Raw genomic sequence first — 25425 nt, forward strand, 5'->3', positions numbered from 1 at the left:
CTGCAGCTTAAAGCCGAGCGAGGTCACGTAATCTTTCCGCCGTAGTTCCTTCGGCTGCCACTTGGGGCTGCAGGTGGGGGAAAAAGCTCGACTTTTGCCTTGCGATTATGCAGCGGAATCGCGACATTTTTAATGAAGGAAGTGTTTTCTCTATCCTCTGGGACACGATAAACAATGTAAAAATGACGAGATACAAATTCTTTTAATCATAAAATCTTTGCACCGCCCCTTTAAGGTTCGGCTGTTCCCGTCATCCCAGCGTCTGGGCACGAGCTACCAGCCGAATGCGTGTCGAGGCATCGATTGTCACGAGATAAAATCGAATGTCTACGCTGTCTTCGTGTCCACTGTATGAACAGCATCTGAATATCGTCACAGCGAGGATAGCAAAGCTTGATGAGGCACTCCTGGGGATCGCATTGTTTTTATTGTCCCCACAGCTCCGCAATCAAGTTTGGCGAAGGAGAGACTCACATAAAGCTGCAAGGGCAAGATACGAAGGTCGGGGATGGAATGTCGAACGACGTGAACTGCAGCCAGGTTTCTTGGAGTCCTCCCCCATCTTCGAATTCTCCGATGCGTGCGGGAAGTGTCTCTCAACATCTCGCTCGGTGTTCCCCCCCCATCATCTCGCCCGTCCAGGCTCGGTGGGGGAAGGCGTATATCCCTCGGTTCTGAACTTCCCCGCTCGAGGCTCGGTGTACTCCCAAAGCCATAGGCTACAGACGTCCGCGTCTGTCACATTCACGTCTGCGACATCCACAGTCGTAAATAATGCGAGGGACGTTTTTCTTTGACCCTGCCCAAAGACAAACAAGGCACAAAACTTATGCCAAGAAATCTTTGAACCTAACAGGCTTGTGCCACATAAAACGGCAAGGGAAGACCCACAAGGCAATGGCCGTCTGGGAGAGAGGAAGTTCTACGTTCGGTGTGCGAACCTGGGTTTGAGTGTGAAGAGCAAAGGGCAGTGCGAGAAGGAAACTCGGAGGCGAACGGACGCATCGCGTCGTTGAGCGGAGCGACGAGACAACTGTCGACGGCCCCACGTACAAGTACAGGACGGAGTTCTATAGTGTGTGCGCATGGCATCCCAGGAAGCGGGTGCGAGGCCAGGGGGCTCTGCCCATAGTGAGCCAGCCAAACGCCTGAACTTTGCCACCTTGGACGGACCGCGCAGGAAGACGTCGCCAACCATCGACATGCCAGATGAAATTTTTCGCATACGCTGTTACTTTTTAATTGGCATATCTTGATTAGGTTAATCGTAGCAACTTCATCTGTGATTCTATAAGCATCCGTAAACCTAGATTTGTGTACCGTGGTTTTCGAAAGTGTTATACCCAGTATTACCGAAGCGATTTTTGCAGAGCGTATGCAGTGTAATTAACTTTCCGACTATAAAAAAATTAAATTTGCTTCGTGTTTGTGTCATTTGCCTCCGTCTCTCTTCATTGGTCAGACTCTCTACCAGGGCGTAGACCTATCGATCACTTGAGCTTTTATATGACGGAGGCTGAAAGAAAAGGTTTGCTTTTATCCTTAGAATTCCACCTCAACAAAAAAACTTCTTGGTCAGTGGCGTTGAGTTCGAGTATTCTTGGGTCCCATATAGTGCCAGTAAGCTGGTGTAAAGTGAGAAACGTTTCCGATATCGTTGCACAGCCCCTTTAATAGCATTAATAGTTTACTTGATCTACTTGTGCTTCTTATAGGGTTCTTGTACGAGACCATAATGCAACGCTACACCCGGTTGAGAAATCTCGCCGGAATCCCGTCGGAATCCAGGTTGGAGGAATTCGTCGCTGATGACACGTCTTGTGTGCTTTGGTGCCGTGTTCGGGCTGTAGTTTGTCCGCTCGTTCGAGGTTTAAAATGGTTAGTTGTTCAGTAATTAATTGTTCCAGCCGTAAAAGTCGGCGGCAAAATGGAACTACGGCCAGCAGTATTGGCTTGTTTAGAATTCCGGTGACCATTAGGAACCAGGACAAGGTGACGCTCAAGCAATCGGTTCGCCGGCGTCATGAATGGATCTGACGAATACGCCAGCACAATATCGACAGAAAAGCTTTGTACCAACTATGGGTTTGTGGACTGCACTTCTTGTCAGAGGAACCCCTTTGCGATTGACTATATAGCCAAGTTAAAGCAGACAAAATTACTTGTGTGGCAGCTCCAGTCTTCATCTGTGTATCCAGTCAAAAAGTTGGAGGACCGGCTGCAGTGCTGACAAGCTCTGCAGAGTATCCCCAATGATTTCACGTATAGGTAGCTGCACTAATTTCCTTATAGTCACCGCAAGTGATTAGCAGACGACGCATTTTTTGCCCTCCGACGGCGCTCTTGCGAGGCGTTCAAGTGCCAAGCGACGACACTCCACGCACGCATTCAAGTGCAGTCCGAGGATGTTAAACAGAAGTCACGTTTATCCTGACCTGTGCTCCATCGGCTGCTTGCCACCAACAGACCGATCTCACTAAGTGGTCGGTGCATCCGTGTCGCCGCAATAACCTTAGCTCATAGAAGGTAGACGGGTGTGCACGCGCCGGGCTCGTGCCGTCTCCTGCTCCACACCCGTAGAGCTCCATCGAGGTTGTCGCACGTGCAGAAACACTAAAGTTCCCTCGATGCATCGCAGCAGCGGTGTTGTAGTCAAACTGGCTGGTGAGATCGGTCTATTTGTTTTATTGTCAAACGCGAGTGAGGCAAACGCCAGGGGAGTGAGCGGCTCTGTGGCTCTACGGCACTACTGCTGCCGCAATTAAGGTGACCACCCGTCCCGCGACTCGCGGGACTGTCCCGCATTGAGGGCTCATGTCCCGCATCTTGCAAGAAATTCCCAAATCTTCAAAATGTCCCGAATTGCATACTGTCGTAAAATTCACTCTACAACTCATGGTGCTGCCGAACAACGGGGCACGGGAAAGCGCGGAGGTCGTTGATAATCGTGGGAGTGACAATGATACGCCATTTTCTATTTAAGCATTGCGGGAAGCGACCGTCGTTTTTGCAGAAGTACCGACGCGCATGATCCTATGTGCCTCTCCCCTAAGTGGCAAAGTATTGTAAAAAAAATTGATCGCCAAAGCTTCAAATATAAAATATTGTAATTATTTTCAAATCGCTGTGTACATGCTAAAAAAATGCTGTGGCTCTTTTTTTTTTTTTGTAAGGACAGTTACACGAGGCAAAAAAACCTGCAACTCACAACGGTCTAAAAAGAACATAATGTTAAAAATTTTTGTATAGGATGTTGATAAAAGTAAGCGTTGACAGGAAACAATAACGCGAAAAAGATTTGTTGTTTCTTAATTTTATTTGATGCATTGAGTTCTGCTGCAGTTCATTTTAATGCTTTCAACTTCGACACATTTAATCACATATTTGTCATAAAAAAATTTAATCACTGGGAGTGAAAATTATTTAGCCTAATTGGTGCAATTGCCACGCAGAATTCGAGGCACGGATCTCGCGATGAGTCGCGTTCAGAGGTCACACTGCTCCTACATCATACAAAAGACAGTCTGCAGATGGACGACGACGAAGCGCTCGTTCTAACGGACGTGTTTTTCCTAGCTCCGCCGACATATATTTATAACTCCGAGTTTAAAAGGCACTCGCGCCCCGGAAAAGGGCCCCATGGATCAAGGGCAACCCTCCGCCACCCTCCGACCGTCGATTTTGGATCCAGGAGGGACCAGTTTGGTGAATATGGAACCCGATACTATGGACACCTCGCTAAACCTAACGTCTGAAATGCGAGACAGGGAAAGTCAGGCTGCCGCTACAGGGACAACCGCGACCACGGCGGGCCCATCGACGGAAGGCCTTCAAATCGTGCTGGACCTGAACACCCTCGGCAAATTGAACGAATTTGGAGTTGCGAGGGAGATATCGGAAGGCTCTTTGTAAGCTTCTTGACCTACCTCGCTACCGCACAGCAAGGAAAAGGCGCGCAACCAGCCGCAGCAGAAAAGGTGAGCTCAAGCCTTGGACAAGAATATCCCACGATAGCTCAAGCAGCACAATTGACAAAGACCCCGCTAAAGAGCCAGAATGCTAAACCTAACGGGACAGAAGCCACCCCTTTGGCGGAAAATATCGAGGACAACTCCTGGACACTAGTCCAGAACAGGCGCCGCCGTAAACGCTCGCTGACATCAATCGAAGAACCCGAGAAGAAAGCCGCTGCTATGTCCATCGATGAGAGGCCAGGCAGTAAAACTACCAGGGCCATTGTCCTGTACCGGTATGTAAGGAGGCAGTAAATGGCTTCAGAGCCAGGGACATCAGGCAGGCCGCGGAAGCGGCAGGAATCGAAAGCCAAGAGGATTTCAAAATCCAGTATCAGACTAAGAGCAACACTATTACACTCACTACGCAAGAAGAAGGCACGGCAGAAGAGCTGCTACGGCTTAAGGCAATAGAGAAGAACGGCGAGCAGTGCACAGTTTGCCCCTACAGAGCAATGGAGAAGAACCAGATCCGCGATGTCATATACCCGCCGGGAGACAACAGCGAAGAGACACCAGAGACGCTGCTCGCAGACATGAAATGCGACAAGGCAAGGATTATCGCTGCCGACTTATGGGTAAAGGCACAAGTGCGGTGTTAGTTACCTTCGAAGGTAACAAACTGCCCAAGAGGGTCGTCTTCTGCCAAGCAATCTTGAGCGTGAAAGAATACCGCCCGCGCCCGATCGTGTGCTTTAGCTGCCACGAGCTCGGGCATAAGGCGGATGTCTGCCCTCGCAAGGAACGAAGGTGCGGTCAGTGCGGGAACGTGCACGACGAAGGAATGGACGAGTGCAACCGAGAACCAAAATGTCGTAACTGCGACGGCCCACGTCCGGCCATCAGTAACGACTGTCCAAAAAGAAGAATTCCCGACAAAAAGATGACACCCAAACCTCCGGCGCAAAATAAAGAGAGTTACGCTGCAGCTGCCAAGTCCATCGCGGAGCGACCCATGTCATCGGGGAAAAACGATGAAAACGAGCTTCCCACATGGATACCGGAATGGGCGAAATGTACCCAACGACAACAGCCAAGCCAGCAGGCGTCAGACTTCGACGCCGAGAAAGAGATGAATAAACTCAAGAACGACGTACACATCGGCTTCAAGATGATCTTCGAGGCCATCGGAGAGATCAAGAAGGAGCTGGCGTTGCTGCGACATGGGAAGTAACTCCCATAGCAGTACAGGACAGGCCACCACGGAACAGACCCGCATTATCCAATGGAATTGCTGCACATTTTCGACCAAAAGTGCAGAGCTGAGGTTGAGATTCGAGAGACAGCCGCCGCCGGATGTACTCCTTCTTCAAGAAACACGAACCCCGAACCTAACGTTCCCCTGCTATAGTTTCTACACGAATCCGATCATAGTAACTACCTCAAGGCCGAGCGAAAGGAACCCAGAGACGAAGAAAGGCTGGGCAGCAGTAGCAGTCCTGCGGCACATACCACATGCTCAGCTCGATACGGCGTCACTTTGCAATGGCAACAGAGAAGTGGTAGCCGTAAGGCTCAGTCACAAACGGAAGAGGATGACCTTAGCCTCCGTCTATATAAGACCAGGAACGGCAACGGAAGATGACAAGGAAGCAACGGCATGGATAGGCGACCTTGTCGGTCTAGCCGAAGGGGATCCGATTGTCATAGCCGGGGACTTCAACGCTCGACACAAAGATTGGGGGTACTCCAACAGCACGAGAAAAGGCCGGCAAATTAAACACGCAATGAAAACTACGGGCCTTACACTTCGCAACGAGCCGGGTACCAAGACAAGGATTGGAACGCACGGTAGGCAAAAGGACTTCACCCCGGACCTCTCCTGGGCCACTGCAAGCCTAGTGCTCGACTGGTCAACGTGGAGAGACAACCTTGACAGTGACCACTTTCCGGTAGAAATGAAGATTCATCACGGACAACGCAACAGTGGCAAAGAACAAAGACCAATGGGATCGTTTTAGGGAACTGCTTGAGACAGAGGACAGCCGAGACATCGAGGAGTGCATTCGGACGGCTCTGAGCGAAGCGAAAACGAAAGTTCTAGTAAAGCCTGGAGCCCCAACACCGGACAATCACCTACTAAACCTCTGGGCCAGCCGTCTACAAGCACTGCAGCGGTACCTAAAGAACAGGACGCTGCATCTAAAAATCAAGCTCAAACGAGCAGCAGCGAAAGCGAGGCAGTACTGTAAACAGCTCGGTCGCGAGAGGTGGAGGACCCATTGCGGGTCCTTTAACGCACGAAACGGGTTGGGAAGAGCTTGGAGAACTTACAAGGGACTGAACGGAGCAAAACGCAAGACAAGAAACGCTGCACAGAACCTGGCCCTCAAGCTCAATATCAGCGAGGCAGAGATGGCGATCAGGGCTGGAGAATTGTTCTTTCCCCAAGAAGAAGATAGAGCAAACCAGAAACCGGTTGCAATGAACACCCGCACGCCAGAAGAGGAAGGAATGGAAGACCCACTAAATATGGGAGAACTAATCGAGGCAATCTACACGGCGAAGACCGGTAGTGCTCCTGGCCCTGACGGGGTAACGTACCAAGCTCTCAGAAACCTACCGGAAGAATCGAAGCAGAAACTTCTCGACAAATACAACACAGTATGGAAAGAGGGTATGCTACCGAGAGCCTGGAAACTCTCGTGGGTCACGCCAATACCCAAGCCCAGCAAACTGCTTGATCGCATTGAAAATATGAGACCTGTATCTCTAACATCTAATATCTGCAAGACGATGAAGAAAATCGTGCTCAAAAGGATACAATGGTATTTGGAAAAACACGAACGCCTGGATCCCCGGCAAACGGGCTTTCGCGAAGCGATGGGGACACAAGATAGCCTCAGGTTGCTCTATGAGGAGGTGCTGGCTGAAAAAGACAAACAAGACCCACGGCTCGTGGTCGCCCTGGACATACGCAAGGCGTTTGATTCAGTGCCGCACTGGGCAGTCGTCCGGGAGGCAAAAGCATGCGGCATCCGTGGAAGAACTTTGAACTTTATACGAGACTTTCTGCGCGACAGGAGGTTCCAGGTGAAGATCGGAGAGACCATGGGCCCAGAAACGCCGAGTAAAAGAGGAGTGCCCCAGGGGGCAGTTCTATCGCCGACCCTTTTCAATATGGTAATGGCGGGTCTCCCAGCTCGGCTTCGAGTCATCGAAGGGCTGGGATTCACCATCTATGCGGATGATGTGACGCTCTGGACCCGAGGGGGATCCCTGGGGGAACAAGAGAGCACGATGCAGCGGGGCATAGATGAAGTAGCCACCTACCTGGCAGAGGTGGGAATGGAAGCGTCATCAGAGAAAACGCAATATATGATGGTCGCTCGCCCTAGGGACCACAGAAAAGGAATAGCAGGCTCAGTACGGCTAGAACTCAATGGACAAGAAGTCGGCAAAACGCCACATATCAGAATACTTGGAGTCACCTTCGAGCGGACGGCAAGAAGCACAAGATGGATCCCGGAGATGGAAAAGGCGTGGGCTCAGGGTCTCAAGCTCATAAAGAAAACAACAAGCAAGTCCTGGGGAGCAGATGAAAAGGCTCTGCGTATCCTCACAGAGGCCCTTCTCACGTCACGAGCACTGTACAGTTGCAACAGGCTGAATCTCAACCAGACGCAGTGGAAGAAACTCGAGAGACTTAACAACCAATCCAGGCGAGTAGTCACGGGCCTTCCCAAATACACGCCACTCGAAATGCTAGAAAGGGAAGCACAAATGAACAACATAAAAGACAGGGCCGAAACCCAAGCAATCGCTCAGTTTCAAAGGCTAGAGCGCACTAAACATGGACGTAGATTCCTGCAAGACCTGGGATACGAGACAAGCAACAAGCCGCCATTGGAAGAGGCGCTACCTCCGTGGCAGGACGAGATGATAACGGATCATCGGCCTCTACCTCAAGTTCCCAACCAAGGGAAGAGGGCTAGAGCCGCTAAGATGCACGCGGCTTGGTGCGAAACTCATGCGCCAAACGAAGAAGTACGGTACACCGACGCCGCAAAGAACGGTGACAAAGTGACATCTGCATGGCACGACGGAAGGAGAGGCAGGACACAAACCGAATCACTACCGCCGGGCACGACGGTGAGGGAGGCCGAATTGAGGGCGATATTGGCGGCGGCCCAGGACATCGCAGGAAAGAGCGCGACGGCACTTCACGCCAGAATTTTTACAGACTCGCAAGCAGCGATTAACGCTACACGCAGCAGCAGACCAAAGGGCCGAACAATAAAAAAGATTAAGAAAGTGTCGACGGAGCTTCGCATACGTGGCACCGACCTGCACATCACATGGCTTCCCGGGCACAGCAAAATCCCCGGGAATGAGAGGGCACACAGGGCCGCAGCGGAAGAAATATTTCACGGCTCCGCGACTGGCCCGACCTCTCATTCTGAAACGAATAACACGGTAGACCCTGAGGAACAGGCTGAACTTGCCAGGCAGGCGAGGAAGGCCTACCTCAGAGGGTTGCTGCCGTCACAAGAAGACAACATACCAACGAGCTATACCAGATGGGAAGCTGTCCGAGTCCGACGGATCAGGACCGGAACAGCATTCACACCGGCCAAACAAGCGAGCTTCGGGCTCGTCGACATCGAGGGCTCCAGATGCAAGGCCTGCGCCGGGAACAATACAGCCACACTACGCCACCTCCTCTGGGACTGTGCAGGCCTGGAACGGCTGAGGAAGAAAGCGATCCAATCTGTTCGGGAAGAGCTCAGACCGGCGACGCTCGAGGGGTGGTCCCGACCCCAGGGAACACCGCAGCACAGAAAAGCAATCCTCGATTCCCTGATGAGCTACATCAGGGAGACGGGGACCCATCATCACATTTATTTTTTTTTTTCACATCATTTATTCCCTTTCTTCCCTAAAACCCCATGCCCCCCCTTCCTGTCTCAGGCCACCCCACCAAGACAGCCGAACCACTCATCTCATCAATAAACATAATTCAACAACAACAACAGTCTGCAGATACGAGTCACTGCCATATCCGGGGTTCGAATGCCACGTGCCAAGTGTTCTTCAACTCACTGCCACGCAGAATTTGAAGCACGGATCTCGCGGTGAGTCGCGTTCGAATATGTATGCAGACTCTCTTTTGTATGATGTATAGGGAGCATTCACTGGCGGCCATAGCCGTGTGCGCGACTGCTGAGCGCGTGCTCATGGCGAGCTTCCACAATTCTTTTGCAACGTGCATTCCACACCATCAAGATTGGCGGTCTTAGCAACCTAGTAATGTGAGTTCGTTCTGAGCATGCGCTCTAAACAGCACTCACAAATATGGCGTCCAGTGAATACTCCCTATAAGCAGTATGACCCCGGCTTTAGGTTTGCGTCAAACAGAAATTTACCACCTAGTGCTTCTCCTGGGCATGACTTTGAACACACCTGCAGGGGTAACCGTTTTATCACGTTGGAATAACATGAAATAAAGTAGGTGATTGCTTCGCCCGACTGTGTCGTGCTCGATACACAGCTGTAATGAATATTCGTATAAAATGCGGGGCAATGTGTCTAGTGTGGCAATTCGGTTCATGAGGAGAATGAATAAAACAGTACAAGGAAGACACAGGGAGAAATAGAAGACACACAAACACAGCGCTCTCTCTGTGTGTCTTATGGACCCAGAAAAAAAAAATCACTCATGATTCGACGCACTTTAAGCTTGTGAGGGGATGTATCGGAAATTCATACATGAGAGCGTCATGTTTGCATAGGAGTTTGAGTAGTTTGTTTAGCCAGGTTGGAAGGCTGTCTTCTGTGGGTTTCCCAAATGATTTAACAGTAGTTGTCGCAGGACCACTCTTAAGCGTCTTTAGTTATATCACTGTGATTGTGTGCGTCTGCAGCTCGTCCCTGTGTCCTTTGGGTGCTGTTTTATTTAGTAATCGAATATGAGGCGTCCAGTTTTGAGAAGAAAACGTCGAGGTAAAGGGGGTCCTCCTGATCCTCTATCAGTTGAAATAATTCAGCAATAAAAAAGTCATCAAAGCGGCTACAAATACCTTTAAGCCATTAGCGTGCATGGTTTCTATACGCCTTTATCCGGTCAACGCTTTCCAAGAATCGTGATCGTATACATACCCGCCAAATTCACGGCCGACACTGTTACGTACACAACCCTTTACTACTATACTACACTATAATCACAGCAAAAAAGAATGTATAGAGCGCTGACCCAGTAACAACATAATTGTCGGGTATAGTCTAGTTGGTTCGTCGCATCTCATATATTAGGCCTCGTTTCAACCCTGGTCAGGAAGCAACTAGCCGGAACGATGTCAAAAAATCTTTTCTTTTTAACGTCGAGTTCTCATCGGAGAAGAGCTAGATCGTCCCGGTTGCGCTGGACACACGTCAAACTAATGGCCTAGTAATGGTGCGCTTATTATACTCCGTTTTACCCCACGATGGACCGCGACAAACGTTATCAGGGCCATCCCAGCCAATCCACAACTGCGAATGTATTCCACGTGACTACGCGCGTCGCCGCAAGCCTCCCACACTGCGCGACACTGTTAGCGGGAAAACGACCTCAGCGTTTTCTCGCAGTTTACTTCGAAAGGATATACTGTGACGTCCAAACCTACCACTTAGTTTAGTACCTCAACTGAGCACTTCCCAATACTATAGTAGTGTTTTTTGACAATTATCTTCTAACACCGAAAAAAGAGAGAAAAAAAAATCTGCGAAAACCGGCGATGGGTTGTTCGCGCTAACAGTATCGCGCAGTGTACGTTACACCCGACGGGCATTGTATATGCTCCAACAGCTCGTACCGGCATCTTCCCTCCTTTGTAAGGTGAAACGAAGTACACAACCCGGGGGTGTCATTTAATTTTTTTAATGCCTCCACTTACCCCGCCCCTCTCTTTCCGAGAACTCCGTTAGAATATTTTTTTTTTTGTCTTAGTTTTTTTGTTTTTTTTTTTGCAATTTTGGGTTGGTGATTACCAGGGTAATGCCTGCAGCGACGCATTAATAATTTCTACCGGAACATTAGAACGCTCGCCGGGGGGCAACGACAGCGCGTGCGCATTAAACCATTTGTCAAGGGAGAGAAAGAGAGAAATCGAAAGAGAGGGAGTGAAAGAGAGACGTGGGAAGGGAGGAAAGAGGAAAGAGGTGTCGGACCGGTACTGTTCTCGGAACCGTAGCGGGGACCACCCTTCGTGGGTGTGTTTTTGCTTTATTTGTTCTTGTTATTTTTCCTTTCCATCGGGTCTCAGGTCAAAATCCCGCGCGCCAGGTGCTTTCGACACCGCAATAATTCTTCATCCTCCCTGTTCCAACGAACGAACGTCCGGTATTATAGTGACGCAATCGTTCGCGATTATGGGTGTTTTATGCGGACAAAACATCTTTCATCGGAAATGCTTCAGTAAAAAAAAAATACAAAGTATGCGATTACAGGGTCGTTGAAGTAGCGTGCTTCCCTTGAAGCAACGCTGCATTTTTTTTTCTCTTCGTAATGTTCATCTCACGGAGAAATTAATGAATTAACATGACCCTAAAAGAAGAACAAAAAGGACATATAACAGCAAGCATTGGAAGTTTGTAACACACGTTAAAATAGTCTGCAACGAACAAGTGACACGGAACAATTTCATTGCCGCGTAATGGAACGGAATCTTGAAAGAGTAAATGCTGTTCCAGGGATCTGAGCCAACAGCTGTCAGAGGACAGGAAGCTCTCTGCCACGCTGTGCTTAGTTCCTCGGCTATTGACTCTGACATATCGAGTTTACTATTTTGCTCCATCAGTTCAGGTACCGAGGGTGCTTGTGCCGACGTACTCTCGTGTGACACACGTTCGAGACCACAGGCTATAGCTGCCCGTGCAAACTCACCAAACAAACTTCTTTGCTACAACGAAGATAGGTGGCCATCGCACCAATGAAACTCAGCAAATTAATTTCAATAAATTTTCGTTGCGATTTTTTTTAGTTGTTGTTGTTCTAGGAGGGAAAGTTGAGGTAGTTTAGGCCACGCAAAGCAACGAAATGTTCCTCTTAACCATGACACCATACGTAAAAATCTCAGTCATTCTCCTTGAACCTTGTCCGTGAACCACCACGCTCCCTTTGCTATCCCTCGATCGACATTTATAAAGCATTGATCCCGATCAACGAGCCTCGATGCTGTCTTTCTTTCGGCTATCGCTCTTTTATTTATTTGTTTTTCGTTCGGGCGAGGAGGTTACAAGGAGAAAATAAACGCCGACTCCTTTCTCTTTAGCTCGCCCTCAAGCGTCTCTCTGTCCCTCTCCCTTCCTCTCCCAGGGCTGTCGCCATGCAGTCTGCCTGCCAGGCGCTGGGAACCCAAGGCTGGAGGTCGAAGCAGTTTGAGTCACGGGGGGTTGTTCGCGTCCTTCGGCGCCGCCGCCACCGCCGGCCGTCGATTTAGATTAACGACCTGCTGCTCAGTTCCCGGGGCTTCGCGACCACGGGAACTGTCGCGCCGCCTCTATTGGATTCGCAAGTCGTAGCGTCGACCGCAGCTGACGCTAGGACCTGATGGGGCTTCGGTGGCTCGCTCATATCTACGGCACGACACTCAAGTCGCACTCGTGAGACGACGAGTCTCTGCCGCGCACCAGCCATTTGTCTTAGACCCTTTCTCAAATCAAAATTACTGATGCAGACGCCAGCATGTGAAGCATTCCCAAGTCAAAGCTCAGCGTGCAAAATTACACGTCACCGAGCACGAGCTCTTTGCTTCGGCGGTTGAGCGTATACAGTACCAGTGCGTATAGTAGGCCACCGTGGAAATGCGCGACTTTTTCTTTCTTTTATGCATTAGCATCGATCGTGTAGTGTTCAAATGAAACGTCTTCGCAAACCGCGACTATCTGTATTTCCGAAGGCTAGCTTACGAAATTCCCGGCGGGTAATTGCTTCCGCTCCAATTGTTGGTCCGTCTTGGCGCGTTCCCAAGAGTTAGGCCGCCTCGTCCTGCCCGTGTAATTGCCGCCAGTCCCAAGTGCGTGTGACGTAATATGCCTCATCTTAGCGAGCATTCCTACCAGGTCTGACGTTCTTCATTGGCGTAAACGTCGACATAAAGTAATGTCCCTCTTTTTTTTCTCTCGGCCATTTCTTTGTAGGCCTCGGGGACACAAGTGCATACGCTTGCGTCGAGCAGGAACGGCCCCCTTTATCTGGCGTCGCACTGCTTCCTCAACCAAGGCACGAGGGTGGGGGAAAAAGTCGCTTTAATTGACAGCAGCGTATCAAAGTGATTTCGTTTATTGTGACGCCCGCTAGAGATATAACCCGGCCTAAAGGCGGGAACATTTGTGCGAAACACCGCGCGGAAATCGTACAAACTTTTGTAACATGAAAAAATAGTTCCGCATCTTTAGTTGAAAATCGAAGCACGATCTGGTGTTTATCGCACACAATTCTGAAATGTGCTTTTAGCAAAACCATATTGTTTATTTTGATTTTAGTCCATTAAATTATCTGGTCTGCTCTTGATGACAGATTGACAGCCTGAAACAATGTCCGCATGTCCTGAAATTCTTGCAATTTTCTCTCGCAAATAGGTTCCAGCCTTTCGGCTTGAATCCTATGGTGCGAATTACGATTTCGCAGTTGCGACGTCGTTCGTGCGGCAAACATTGTGCGGTGGAAGCTGCAGAGTTTTTGTTGCGATGCTGAGCGGTGCTTAGCCTCGCAAAAGCAAAATCGCACCATGTCAATCAGGCTTTAAGACGTCGTTCCATTGCTGTGTACTCGGACCGAATAAATTGAGAGAAAAATTTCCCCTTATATCGAAAGCACGCGCATCACAATGAGCAGCTGAATGGGATCATTCGTTCCTTGATAACACAACGAAGGAAAGTTAATAGGAACTCGAGGGTGTTATGCTGTTGCGAAAGCTAACGCATTTCTGGTGCGACAGTGGTAAGACCGCTACTTGACTCGATATGTATACAGGGTGTTATAAAAAAAGAAAAAATTACAGGGTTTCTTGTTGTTTATTTTTTTTACTGAAAAAATAAACTAGGCATCGCCGAACGCTCATTCTCCACCCAAATGTAGCGATAGAGGTCACAACCAGATGCCAAAGTTTCATTCAGCCCGATCCGATACCTTATAATCAAAAGTTATAAGTGGTTTTCTGGAAATTTCAATGGGAAAATGGCGGCCGACGAGGTTTTCGAATACATGGGGCTCTATGGGCACCAGAAACCGAAAACGGGCAAAAATGGGCTCCATTTTCCCATTGAAATTTTCAGAAAATCACTTATAATTTTTGAATAAGGTATTGTATCGGGGCTGAAACTTTGTCATCTGGTTGTGACCTCTAGCGCTACCTTTGGGCGGAGAATGAGCATTCGGCGATGCCTAGTTTATTTTTACGGTGAAAAAAACCCTGTAAATTTTCTTTTGTGACACCGTGTACTTTAGAAGTTGAGGTACTTAGAAGGATAAGGGTTGCAGCGGAGTTTTCAGCGCAGCTTAGCTCGCATTAAGTCGGCTTTCAGTCGTGACGAGAGTCGCGAACTTCCGCCTCAGAACTTGACGGCAGCTTAGGACGCAGCACTTCCCCTATTTCTGCAAGTATAGGCGGAATATGAGGCGAAAAAGTGAACCGTGCTTGCAGGATGAAGTATGATTACAACTTCTAAACTTTCTAAAAACAAACTATATAAAAATGCGCTGGTTCCGAAAAAAAAATAGAACAAAAACAAGCCTCAGTAAACGCAGATGACCCGCTTCCACCAAAAATAGACAAAAAAAAAGAAGAAGAAAGAAATCTAGGAAAAGTAAATAAACAAAATAAACAAAAAACAAAAACACCCTCGAATTTTATGGCAAATGGACTTTGAAAACACGCTATCAACGTATAGATCACTTCAAAGGACAACGGCCAATGTCCCCAAAAATACCATTTGTAGTTTAGAAAAGCGTTGAAGAGCGGCTATAGGTTGCTGAGTGACGTCACAAGAAAAAATCAAGTTTGGCGCATTGTTCCTACGCGGCGCGAAGTAGTTCTTACGAGATTTGGTTGTTGGAGGAAAAAGCGATGCTTTTGACGTTTAGAACGTGTACGTCTCGATAAGATATCATATATCTAATCTGCAATTCACCTACATTTCTCTACATAAAGGTGGAAATCACTAATGCTCCGCGAGAAGTCGGACTTTTTTTACTACGGTTCTTGAGGTGAAAACGGGTACAAAATACAGCATAGTTTAAGGGCAGCGGTGATAGCCGCTTCATTGGATAGGAGATGAGTGGAGAGGAGGACACCAGCAATCAACGCGAGCAGAGAAAGCTTTATGGGAGGGGCTTGTTCTACTGTTTTTAACCTGCAACACACTATAGTGACGTTGATCGAGCTTTCTTTCAGGTGGCGCTGGCACCTTGTCATTTGATTGGTCTCGGCGCTTTATGCTCTAGAGAATTTCCGAGTTGTCAGTCGACGTGTTCATCTCGCGTTGTGAACTGGAGGTCAGACTTCGGCCGCACTTTTTCTTTTTGCATTTGCTACCGTCGCTGAGTGAAACCGGAGAGCCGAAGCGAGGCCAGCAGATGCCGTGTCTCCCCTTTTGGACGGGTCGCGTTGCAATCGTACGATGTGATGGCGTCATCACCGCACGGCGAGGGCTTCTACCGCCTTTGTAGAAGCTTCGAGAAGCGGAAATTTAACAATATGTGCCAAGTCGTCGGTTCATTTATTTCTTCAGTTACTCTATTCGCCTTCGCATAGGCGCGTCTACCAGTGCAAAGCAAAAAGAGAAATACCCTACTGTTGCGGTCACACTGCTAGTATAGGACAGCGTGTAGACAATGTCTGAGACGCGTTTACTCCTTCAATAAAGGTACTGTCAGACAGCTCATACAAAAACTGTTTGCACATATGTTCGAACCACATATATGTACGAGGGTAATCAATAAGTTTTGCCTTCGAGGCTGTAACTTTCTTTATTCAGTGATGAAATTGAAAGATGTGGCATTCGAATAAAGGATCGGGATCTCCTATTCCCAGGAGCTCATAACTTTACAACAATAGTCAGTCCCCACCGGCAGCCATGCACTTCCACTACCGGCGCACTAGTCTCCTCCGCATGCCAACGACTGAGGGCGACTGTTGACGAAACCAACGGCGCGCTGAATCGGCAACCTCGTCGTCAGACGCAAACCGTGTACCCTTCAGATGTTCCTTTATCTTGAAAGACCACCAAAAGCTAGCCTGATGGCGCGAGGTCCGGGCTTTGAGGTGTGTGAGGCTTCCGCTCTGCCAGCGCAGCGTTGGTATCAACAGCCGCCCATAATCATCTGCGGCGGCATGCAGGGAGTAGAGCCTCGGTAGCGGAAGTGCGTCACCGCCGGTGGCGATTAGATTGAAAGCCAGGGGGGGAGGGGGGGGGGGGGGGCATGGGGCACGCCCCCCCCCCCCCCCCCCCCCCCCGAAATTGTTCATTTTGCTGGGACCTCCTCTCCTTTCATATGGCATTTTGTCATAAACGTCCCCCCCCCCCCCCCCCCCTTCGAAATAAAATCCTGGCTACGTGCCTGGCTCCTGGGAAAGAGGAGATTCTAAAATTTCATTTGAATGTTACTTTTTTTTTTTTCAATTTCATCTCTGTATAAAAAAAAGTTACAGCCTAGGAGGCAAGACAAATTGATCATCCCTCGTATTAAAGTAAATTCGAGCTTGCTCGAGGCGCTCCCGCAGATAATTTCATCATCCTGTCTGCATTGAACATGTCCTTTGCATGATGTATGGGAAGTGGGACCTCGGATGAATGCTTTAGTAAGTGGCACTAATTTAATATAAAATGTCCAACACAATAATTAGAGATCAATCATAGTTTTAAACTGGTTAGTACAAAAAAAAAAAAAAAAAAACGTCAGGAAAATATTTTTTTGTTGACGAAAATGACAGAATCCTGTAGCTATGACGCAATATACGCATATAAGCACTTACGACAAAAACAAGCCTTCAGTCAAAAGCCATACTGTTCGTTACGACATCTACGTAATTTTCTCTGACAGTATTCACTGGATGTCTCCGTTTTCCAGGAATGGAATGTCAGAAGTAGCAAAGAAATCAGCTGGGTGTCACATTGTTTGCGCGTTTACTTTTAATAATGGTCTTTCTCATGTCGATATAAATTACGTCACCTTAATTTTCTTCACGCTTCAACATCGACGCAGTATTAATTAAATCGTACTTTGATAAGAACAAAAACAAGTCACTGGTGCCGGCTTCAGTTGGTCTAACTAGACAGCATGCTCTTGCAACAAGGGTTTAGTACTATGCTTGCAAATCCCGTACGACCGTGTGCACACGGACCATTCTTTCGAAAGTTTGATTTCGCCCGCATTTGTCAGAGGTACACACGTATTTAGGAATAAAAATTGAAGTACAGCGTTAGGGAATACCCTAACTCTGGATGCTGACGACTTGCACGTGCTGCGGCAATTGGGAGAAGACTTCTAGTGTACCTAACGCGGTGATCAGTTAAGAGCTCGAACTATCAAATGCTCAACAACCATTTTCGGTACCTCGACTCTCGAAGTTAATTTTGCTCTCTTGAAAGCGAGAAGTTGGTTTGCCTTGAAAATGGTTTCTCGTGGCACCCGTACAGAAGAGAAATCTGGCCAGTGCATTACAAAGGCTTTTGATCTATAAGGCGCATCAGGCCGTAGTGATTACACCAATGCGCGTTAGTTCAACGCCCTTCCATAAAGAATATCTTCGAATACGCCTTCGCTGAGTGCGCTGCCTAGCGCGATGTGTTAACAAACTCTGTTCTTCTCTCTCTCTATCTCTATGTTTCTCTCCTTTTTTATGAACTCAAGATGGAGGCATTTCTCGTCGTCCCAAGCGCTTTTGTACAGAGGTCAAAGCTAACTCCAAGATAACTGAATCGATAAATATATATAAGAAAATATCACAGATAAGGGGTGACTAGATGTCAACACCCTTAGAAAGCTTCACGTGTATATAAACGGGTTCAATTCATAAATGCCGGTGGCAAAACACTATAAATAACAGTACTGGAAACGCTGTTGACACGCTGTACACGCAGCCAAACAAATTTACGTTCGTGCTTTGCCTAAAAGCCAGCGATAAGTCTGGAGGATAAAAAAAAGTCCCATCCCCCGAGGCTATTGTTGTCTGCCTGCCCCTTAATGTCTTTTTTTTTTTTCATATAAATCTTAGATATCGCTCTTAAAAGGCACTGTTAAGAGTGCCAGAAAACCGAGAAGATAACACGTCGACGACACTGTGTACGCACATGCGATAGAGTTGATCCAGCTGACCGCGGGGTCGGCTTTCATTTTGACGTTATTTTTTCGTGCCAATTAGCACCGGGTCTCAATATTTCACCGCACTTATGTTTCCGCGGAGTATGTGCGCCCCACGGCATACAACGCAAGCCACGTGTAACGGGGCGTTTGAACCCAGTAGTGGAGCATTTTTACGCGGCAGTATTCCGCCACTTTCCAATTATAGCGGTGACCCGCTTGCGCCGTCAAATCGATTTTACTCTCCGATAAATTTCAAATATCGCATGCAGCAGCGTATTAGTACTACTAGAGTGCCTTCATGTGCGCTTCGCATAGAGTGATGCCAACTGCCTGTTTCCCTTTCCCACACCCTCTTCCACCGCCATTTTGTTTCTCTCATTGTGTCCCCGTGCACCGGAAAGTGGCCTTTGTGTCCATCGGTAATCCCATCCGAGGGGGAAAACGCTAATCCTCCCTCCGTGGGTTCCACAACGCTGCTCCGAACTTCTGAGATAAGGTGCTTGTTTCCGGGAGGGTTATAAGCCCCACGGATTATCGCCGAGGAACAAAATGGCTGCTGGTTTGTCGGCGAGTGGTATAACAAAGGGTGGCATCACCCTAGCAAAGCGCACATGAAGGCTCCCTAAGTACTACCTTTGGCAAGGTTTAAACAGCTCTTGAAGAGTAAATTACAGACTTGCTGGTGGTATAGTCTGTTGCAAATTAAAAATGCAGGACGAGCTCATCCCGCAAAACCCTCCACTATTTCCACCTTAACAGAGTAAACACTGGAGAGGAGGCCACCCCTTCTTGCCTCCTCTCGCCTCCTCTCCAGCGTTCGCTCGCTAAAGTGGAAATAGTGCAGGGGCTTTGCGGAAGCAGTGGGGCAAAGTTAAAGAAACACAGACGCATGTTTAAAGAAATCTCCCTCTTTAATTATGTCAGGCAAAAAGAAAAGCCAGGTTAATTATTGCTATCTTTTTTTCCCAAATTATGATAATCTCAGCATTCATGTCGGCGTAAAATGTAGGTAGGCTATTTGACAGAAACTAATAATTATCTTAACTTTGAAAGGTCTACACGAGCACGCGAGTAAAGTAGAGATTACACAAACTAGGGTTATTTAGATACGTGAATAGAAAGTCGAGTTTAGGAGAAAACAATGGGCATGCAAAGATGTACCTGAGAAAAATGCGTACTGAAGTAGTCATTCTGCAGGTACGCCTATTTCCCACGAGAAAATTTAATATCATACATTTACTCGGGACTACATTTTAGTCTCTCTGATATGTCGAACAACCGCATGCAGCATGAAGCTTTCCTTTTCAATATTGTTATTTAAATAACTATAGCGTTTTTAGTTTATACTCCACTCCGGTGTATTCCGCACTGTGTATGCGCGGGCCTTCGTAATAAACGGACAAACCCTCAGCGCTGGTGTGCTGTCATCGTAAAGGCTCTTGACCTGCTCGTGAGATGACGAAAGGGAGGCAGAAAAAAATGTCGGATGGCACGTTGATAGCGGAAGGCGGTCGGTACTCGGGTTGTTTTTAACCAAGCTTAGAATCACATGCGACTGTTGAGTCAGCGTCTGGCCCTAACCCTGTGGAACTACAACGTCGTTTAGTTAAGGGCTGAAATTTGTGCAGAGACACTTAGCTCAGCAGATAATCATTCCGAGGGCTATCAAAAGTTCAAAGCCCGCTACAAAATTTACGTCACACGCTAGTTTTCGTGTCCAATTCTGAGTGCCTGAGAAGGCACTCGCCTGTGCATCGACTTATCGCACGCACTTGCACCGTTGCGAAACTTGTTCTTCTGGTTGACAATGCTTGCCCCTCCCCCCCCCCCCCCCCAAAAAAAAAAAGAAAAAAAAATATATATATGTGTATTATTTAACGACATCTATGTTAACTCGTCACACATTTATGTGAATAACAGATACGTGCCGATGACATGAAGATGTTATCACTGCCAAGTGGGTCATGACAACGCTACTTGTCAACATAACAAATACAACTTATTTTTATTTGCTTAAAATAAAAGTTTATTTGCAAGGCTGTTTTGGCGGCTAGTTTCTGCAGATTCATAGCGATATAAATCAATAAATAAATAAAAATTTCTAATAATCTCTAAGTAAATCTCTAACCTGAGACGCCTGAGAACAGTGTTTGCTGTGTGTATTCCTACACTCGTTTACCCCTTAGCTGACAGGGTGGTGGACATTACGATCTCGCTGGACCAGTTATGCCTCTATCTTTCGCCACGTGATCACGCTCGCTCTCGTATGCCCGCGCAGAAAGCGGGGTCAGGGAATGAAAGGGAGGCGTTTGATTGGTCGGACGAGCGCGTAGCTCATACCACACTGTCATCTCAGTAATCAACGCCGACCCCGTCCTAAGCGAAGCTGTTGTCTGATACAGCTTGCCTTTCGGTTTCGACGGAAAGGATCGAGTACCTTTCCTGTCCGCAGAGATCGTCGACACTCCAACAAATCATCCACGTGTTCAACGACGCGAGTCCGCTGCCCTCTACGTTTATTGTCGCCACGTGCTCGATGAACGAAACCTAAGGACAGGAAAACAGGTGCGCACAACATGCGCAACCTCACAGATACACGGACCTCGATGATTTTTCGTCAGAGCAGTGTGCAGTTACTGGACCTAACTCTCGCTAATGCATGGACTGTGTCGCTGAGGCCGCATAGAACATTGGACGCAAATGCCAATCCACGGTCTGACATTTGCGTACTATATCAGCTTCACCGCTGAGTGTCACAAAATAACACCAACGAGCATTCCTGTGTCTGACTACTGAGATAAACGAAGGCTCGTTTCTCTTTTTGTCACCTCTTCTGGATGAGATTCATCACTAAAGTTACGCGATAAAGTGTTCTTCACCTCAATGTTTTCGTCGTCTCGTTGTTTAATCTAACATCTTTTCCCGCAGCGTATGTGGATGCATGCACACTCTGAGCTCATAGCTAAGCAGCTAACAGTTGTAATTTTGCGGCTCATTTAACCTCTCTCTCCCCGTGTCCCTCTCCGAATCCTTGATTATATGATGCGAGTCGTGGGTTGTTGTACGCTGCCACTTATTCACGGCAAGTAAGTTTTTTTTTTGTTTTTTTTTAAGCTACCCTCGTTTAACGATAGTCCGCCATGGCTAGTTTTTCGACGAGGCATTCCTTTTTAAGTGCACCATCGTCAAAGGAAAATAAAAAGTTTACACTATAGACGATTAGATAAGAAAACGTCCAAAAAAGAGGGAAAAGCAGTGAACTCCACTTAAAAGTGCCACTGAGTTTATCAAAAGAAATGTTTCATCATGAGTGCTTAGTTGATTCTGCCTTTCTCCGTAAGTAGATATTGTTATACGAATATGTGCGGCCGGCAGCAAATCATAATTATGTAAAATGGATTTCAATAAAATAATTTTTTTTTTTTTTTTTTTTTTTTTAGATCTAGTCCGTGCATGCGGGTTTTGGCGTGCGATTGTCAGGCTCCCAGTGCCTCAGCCTCGTCGCCTTCTTTATGACTCGTTCTGCTATGTGCCGCCAATGTATGGCGAAGCGAGACCAACAAAAAAAAAAAAAAAAATAATGTGTGAAAAGGACCCCAGAAAGAGCACCTGCAGAAGATAGGACCCTCCGCCAACAAATTAAAACGAGGGGGCACAAAAAAGAAAAACAGTTACAAGGAAATCAGGCTGAACGTTCGAAATGTTTATGCAGAGAGAGGTCGCGATCTGCAATTGGTACTTGTTGATACTGGTAACTAAAATGCCCGCTCATACAAAACACCGACAGAAGTAGCTGTCAAGCAAATCTATTGGGGAACAAGATAAACGGCTGAGAAAGAGGAAATAAATTAATATTGTGGAGGTTAGGCCGTCTCAAAAATGGTGTCGGCTATTTCAGATGGCCAGCTGACTTCACATTCAGTTTTATTTTTTTTTTTTTTTTTTTTTGCGGTCGAGTGCTGGGGTAAGTCGTTGTTTTCAAGCACTGCTTAAACAATTTAGTCTTCTAGAGAGATATGATGCTGCTCGTTTTGCTGGAGTCGCGGACAGAGACCTTAAAGGGAAGCTTAAGAGGACGAGTTAGAGGTGAATTCAAGAGTATTTTTATCCCGTCAATTAGCACATCACGTTCGTTTTCCCCCAAGACATAACTAAACGCAATTAAACACGAAGCACCTCAGACCAGTCGTTACGTCATAAAATTATCTTTCGGCCGCCAAGCGCGTGTCACTTGTGAGGGCAGCACCTGCAATTGCAAGCTTGCCATGTATATTCCCCCACACTGACACCAGTTGTAACGTATTTTTCTGGCGTTTTTTTAAAATAGCAAAAGTGCGCGTGCCTTGAGCTTTGATAGGCGCTGAAGATGCGCGAGAGCAGAGAGTTTGAAAACTCCTTTTTACGACGTAAGTCTGCGGCAAAGAGGAGTTTTTAGCGGTACTTTGAAAATGATTTTCTGCAGATCCGTGCACCAAATTGAAAAAAAAAGAAAAAAAAAATTCTTGATATGAGTAATCCTAGAGGTTAAATGAAGGCAATTTAAGTGTTTTTTCTCAAATACAGAACCGTTTCAGTTTCCCTTTAATCCCCGAGTGGTCTTGCTATACTGCCAGCGCCCCCCTGCGCAAGCGTTGAAGTCACTCTCTCTTCATGTTCCCTTTATGCTTTTTTAGCCCATCCAGCCTTATGCGGACGTATAGGTTTACACCGGTTTGCACTGGTATAAACCTTTACTTCCGTGGTCACACTACCGTACGGAACGACGATTTAGAAAGAACAATGGAACACGGATTGTTACTTTTTGCACAGGCCCGCTTAAAAATTACGCCCTCTTCTTGTAGATAAAGAAAATACTTCACTTTAGTGTGCCAAAAGACGCCATCAAGCAGACAAGTCTAAACGTTTATGCAAGAGTTCCTTAGAACGGTTCCACCAAATTGCAGGGTTCTCTGAGCTTCGAAAAGCGCCCTACTTTTGCAAAAAGTAGACAAAAAATACGATTTCAATAAAATAAGATGTATTTGATTTAATTCGGATTAATATGACCTAAATCACTGTAGCTTAAAAATAGTGATTTTTTTTATCAGTAGATGTGTATTAAACATGACTGATTGATTGGTCAATCTGCCTGATCGCTGAAAACAATCCGAAAAAAAAAATGTAATTTTAACAGTTTAAGTAACAACGACATTTTGATGCAAACCCTGCCATGCTCAAAAGCAGCTTCAGTCATTAGTTAGTAAAAAACACTTCGTTTGTTTCTTCTTTTTTCTTTTTTCGTCTTGGTTTCTTTATTGTTATAAGACACTGCATAACTCACAAACGGAGTGAAATATAGAAACTTGAAAGCTCCGATTTGCTCAGAAGAGCTCCAATTTTCGCTCGTGTTGAGCTTATAAAAATATTCCTTGCTTAATGATCCTTTGATTTACAGAACAACACATACACATAGAAAACAGAATATAAAACACGAAGGTAAGTATAAAACCAAATGTTTTTGAAACCATTCTTATTTGTTGCGAAGAAGTTTTTTTTTTACTTAAATCATAAAAAAAAACAATAAAAAAAGGTGGGGCTTAAATCACGATTTAAATCATGATATAATTCAAAAATAAATAATATTGATTTGTATTCTTCACTGTGCTTTTGAAAGGATTATGCCGTGAAATGGTGTACATTTTTATTCTGTTAGAATATTCAGGTAAATGTAGATAATTTATACATATTTGGGATGTTTTTTTTTTTTTAAATCAAGTTACTCTGCTTATTTTACAGCCTCTATGGTTGCTTCTTCTTTTTAATAACTCGTCAAGCATGCACCCGCCCGGCACGTAGAAAACGGATTTATAAACATTGGAATCCTCTTTAGTGAGAACGATAGTCTATTACTAATATAAAAACTTTGATTTTTCTTTTATGCAACTCGAAACACGGTTTTAGCACGATTTGGCTTAAATGCATACTGTAGGATAAACGAAACATCTATATTTTTTACAAATTTAAACGGCAACGGATTTTATTTCTAACCATGACCCTCGGAGCGGAAACTCATTTCAAAGCTGCAAAGTAGCAACGGCTCTTCGTTACTGTTTTGTTTTTTAAAGGGACCATGAAATTAATTTTGGGCTGGGCTATATGATTTTAGACTCGTATTTTATTAATCACAGATTGTTTAGTGGGCCAAGAGGAAAGAGGGTTGAAAGTCAAAAACCTGCTTTTCGGTACGAACATTTTAATATTTAGCTGACTCTTTCGTACTTCCTTTCCATCGACAGCCCATCGCCTCTTCACGTTGATGCATCCGCGCCGCGCTGCTCAAGCACGTCAGCCGACCCCAGCTCACGCATTGGACACGACCACTGCGTCACTCGGACGTATGCACTCATCAACAATCAATCCGTCGACGAACATCACGATTCGCCTTCGTGGTCAGTGATTGCCGTGACGGCACCTGTCATCGCTTGCAAATGACAAGTTCGAAACACGTTGTCAGCACGGTGGAAGCTTGGAGCTATTAAATCCGGTGGTCAAGCACGTCAAGACCACGAGATTTCTGAATTTGTTTTTGTATTGAGGATTAAAGCTGAGGATGAAGAAGTTTAAAAATCATTTCATGGTCCCTTTAAAACAAGAAGCACGCATTTATAGTACAGAGCGCGACATTGTTGGCACGAAGCTTTTCCCGTTGCTCTCGAAGTTGTCACAAAAACTACTAGTGTGGCAGAAAATCCTCGTTGAGTATAGTAACCTAAGCGGAAAACTTTAATGCCGGTGAATTCTATGTCTGGGTAAAATGTAGAAAAAGCGCATCGATGTCGTGCTCGTGCTAACAGTGTTGCGCAGTGTTCACACCTGTTGCGTAGATAGCGCAAACGCGTGTCTTAAGAAGAGCCGTCTCAAGAAAGCGTCGTGAGACGAGGAAGGACCTTTGGGCGGTCGACGATTAGCCGCTCTTCCGTCTTTTTTTTTTACAGTTCGCGCGCGGACGGGTCAAGTGTGCCTTCGTAGTCACGTACTCACTGTCGACGTGACTTCAAACTGACCGCCGATGGCCTGATTGAGAAGTTGACCCTGCGGAAATGAACAACCTGTATGGAGCACCAACGGTACAGAACCCAAGAACTT

The sequence above is a fragment of the Ixodes scapularis genome, unplaced genomic scaffold (genome assembly GCF_016920785.2).
Source record: "Ixodes scapularis isolate PalLabHiFi unplaced genomic scaffold, ASM1692078v2 PGA_scaffold2__306_contigs__length_199485367, whole genome shotgun sequence".
In the NCBI taxonomy this organism is placed as follows: Eukaryota; Metazoa; Arthropoda; class Arachnida; order Ixodida; family Ixodidae; genus Ixodes; species Ixodes scapularis.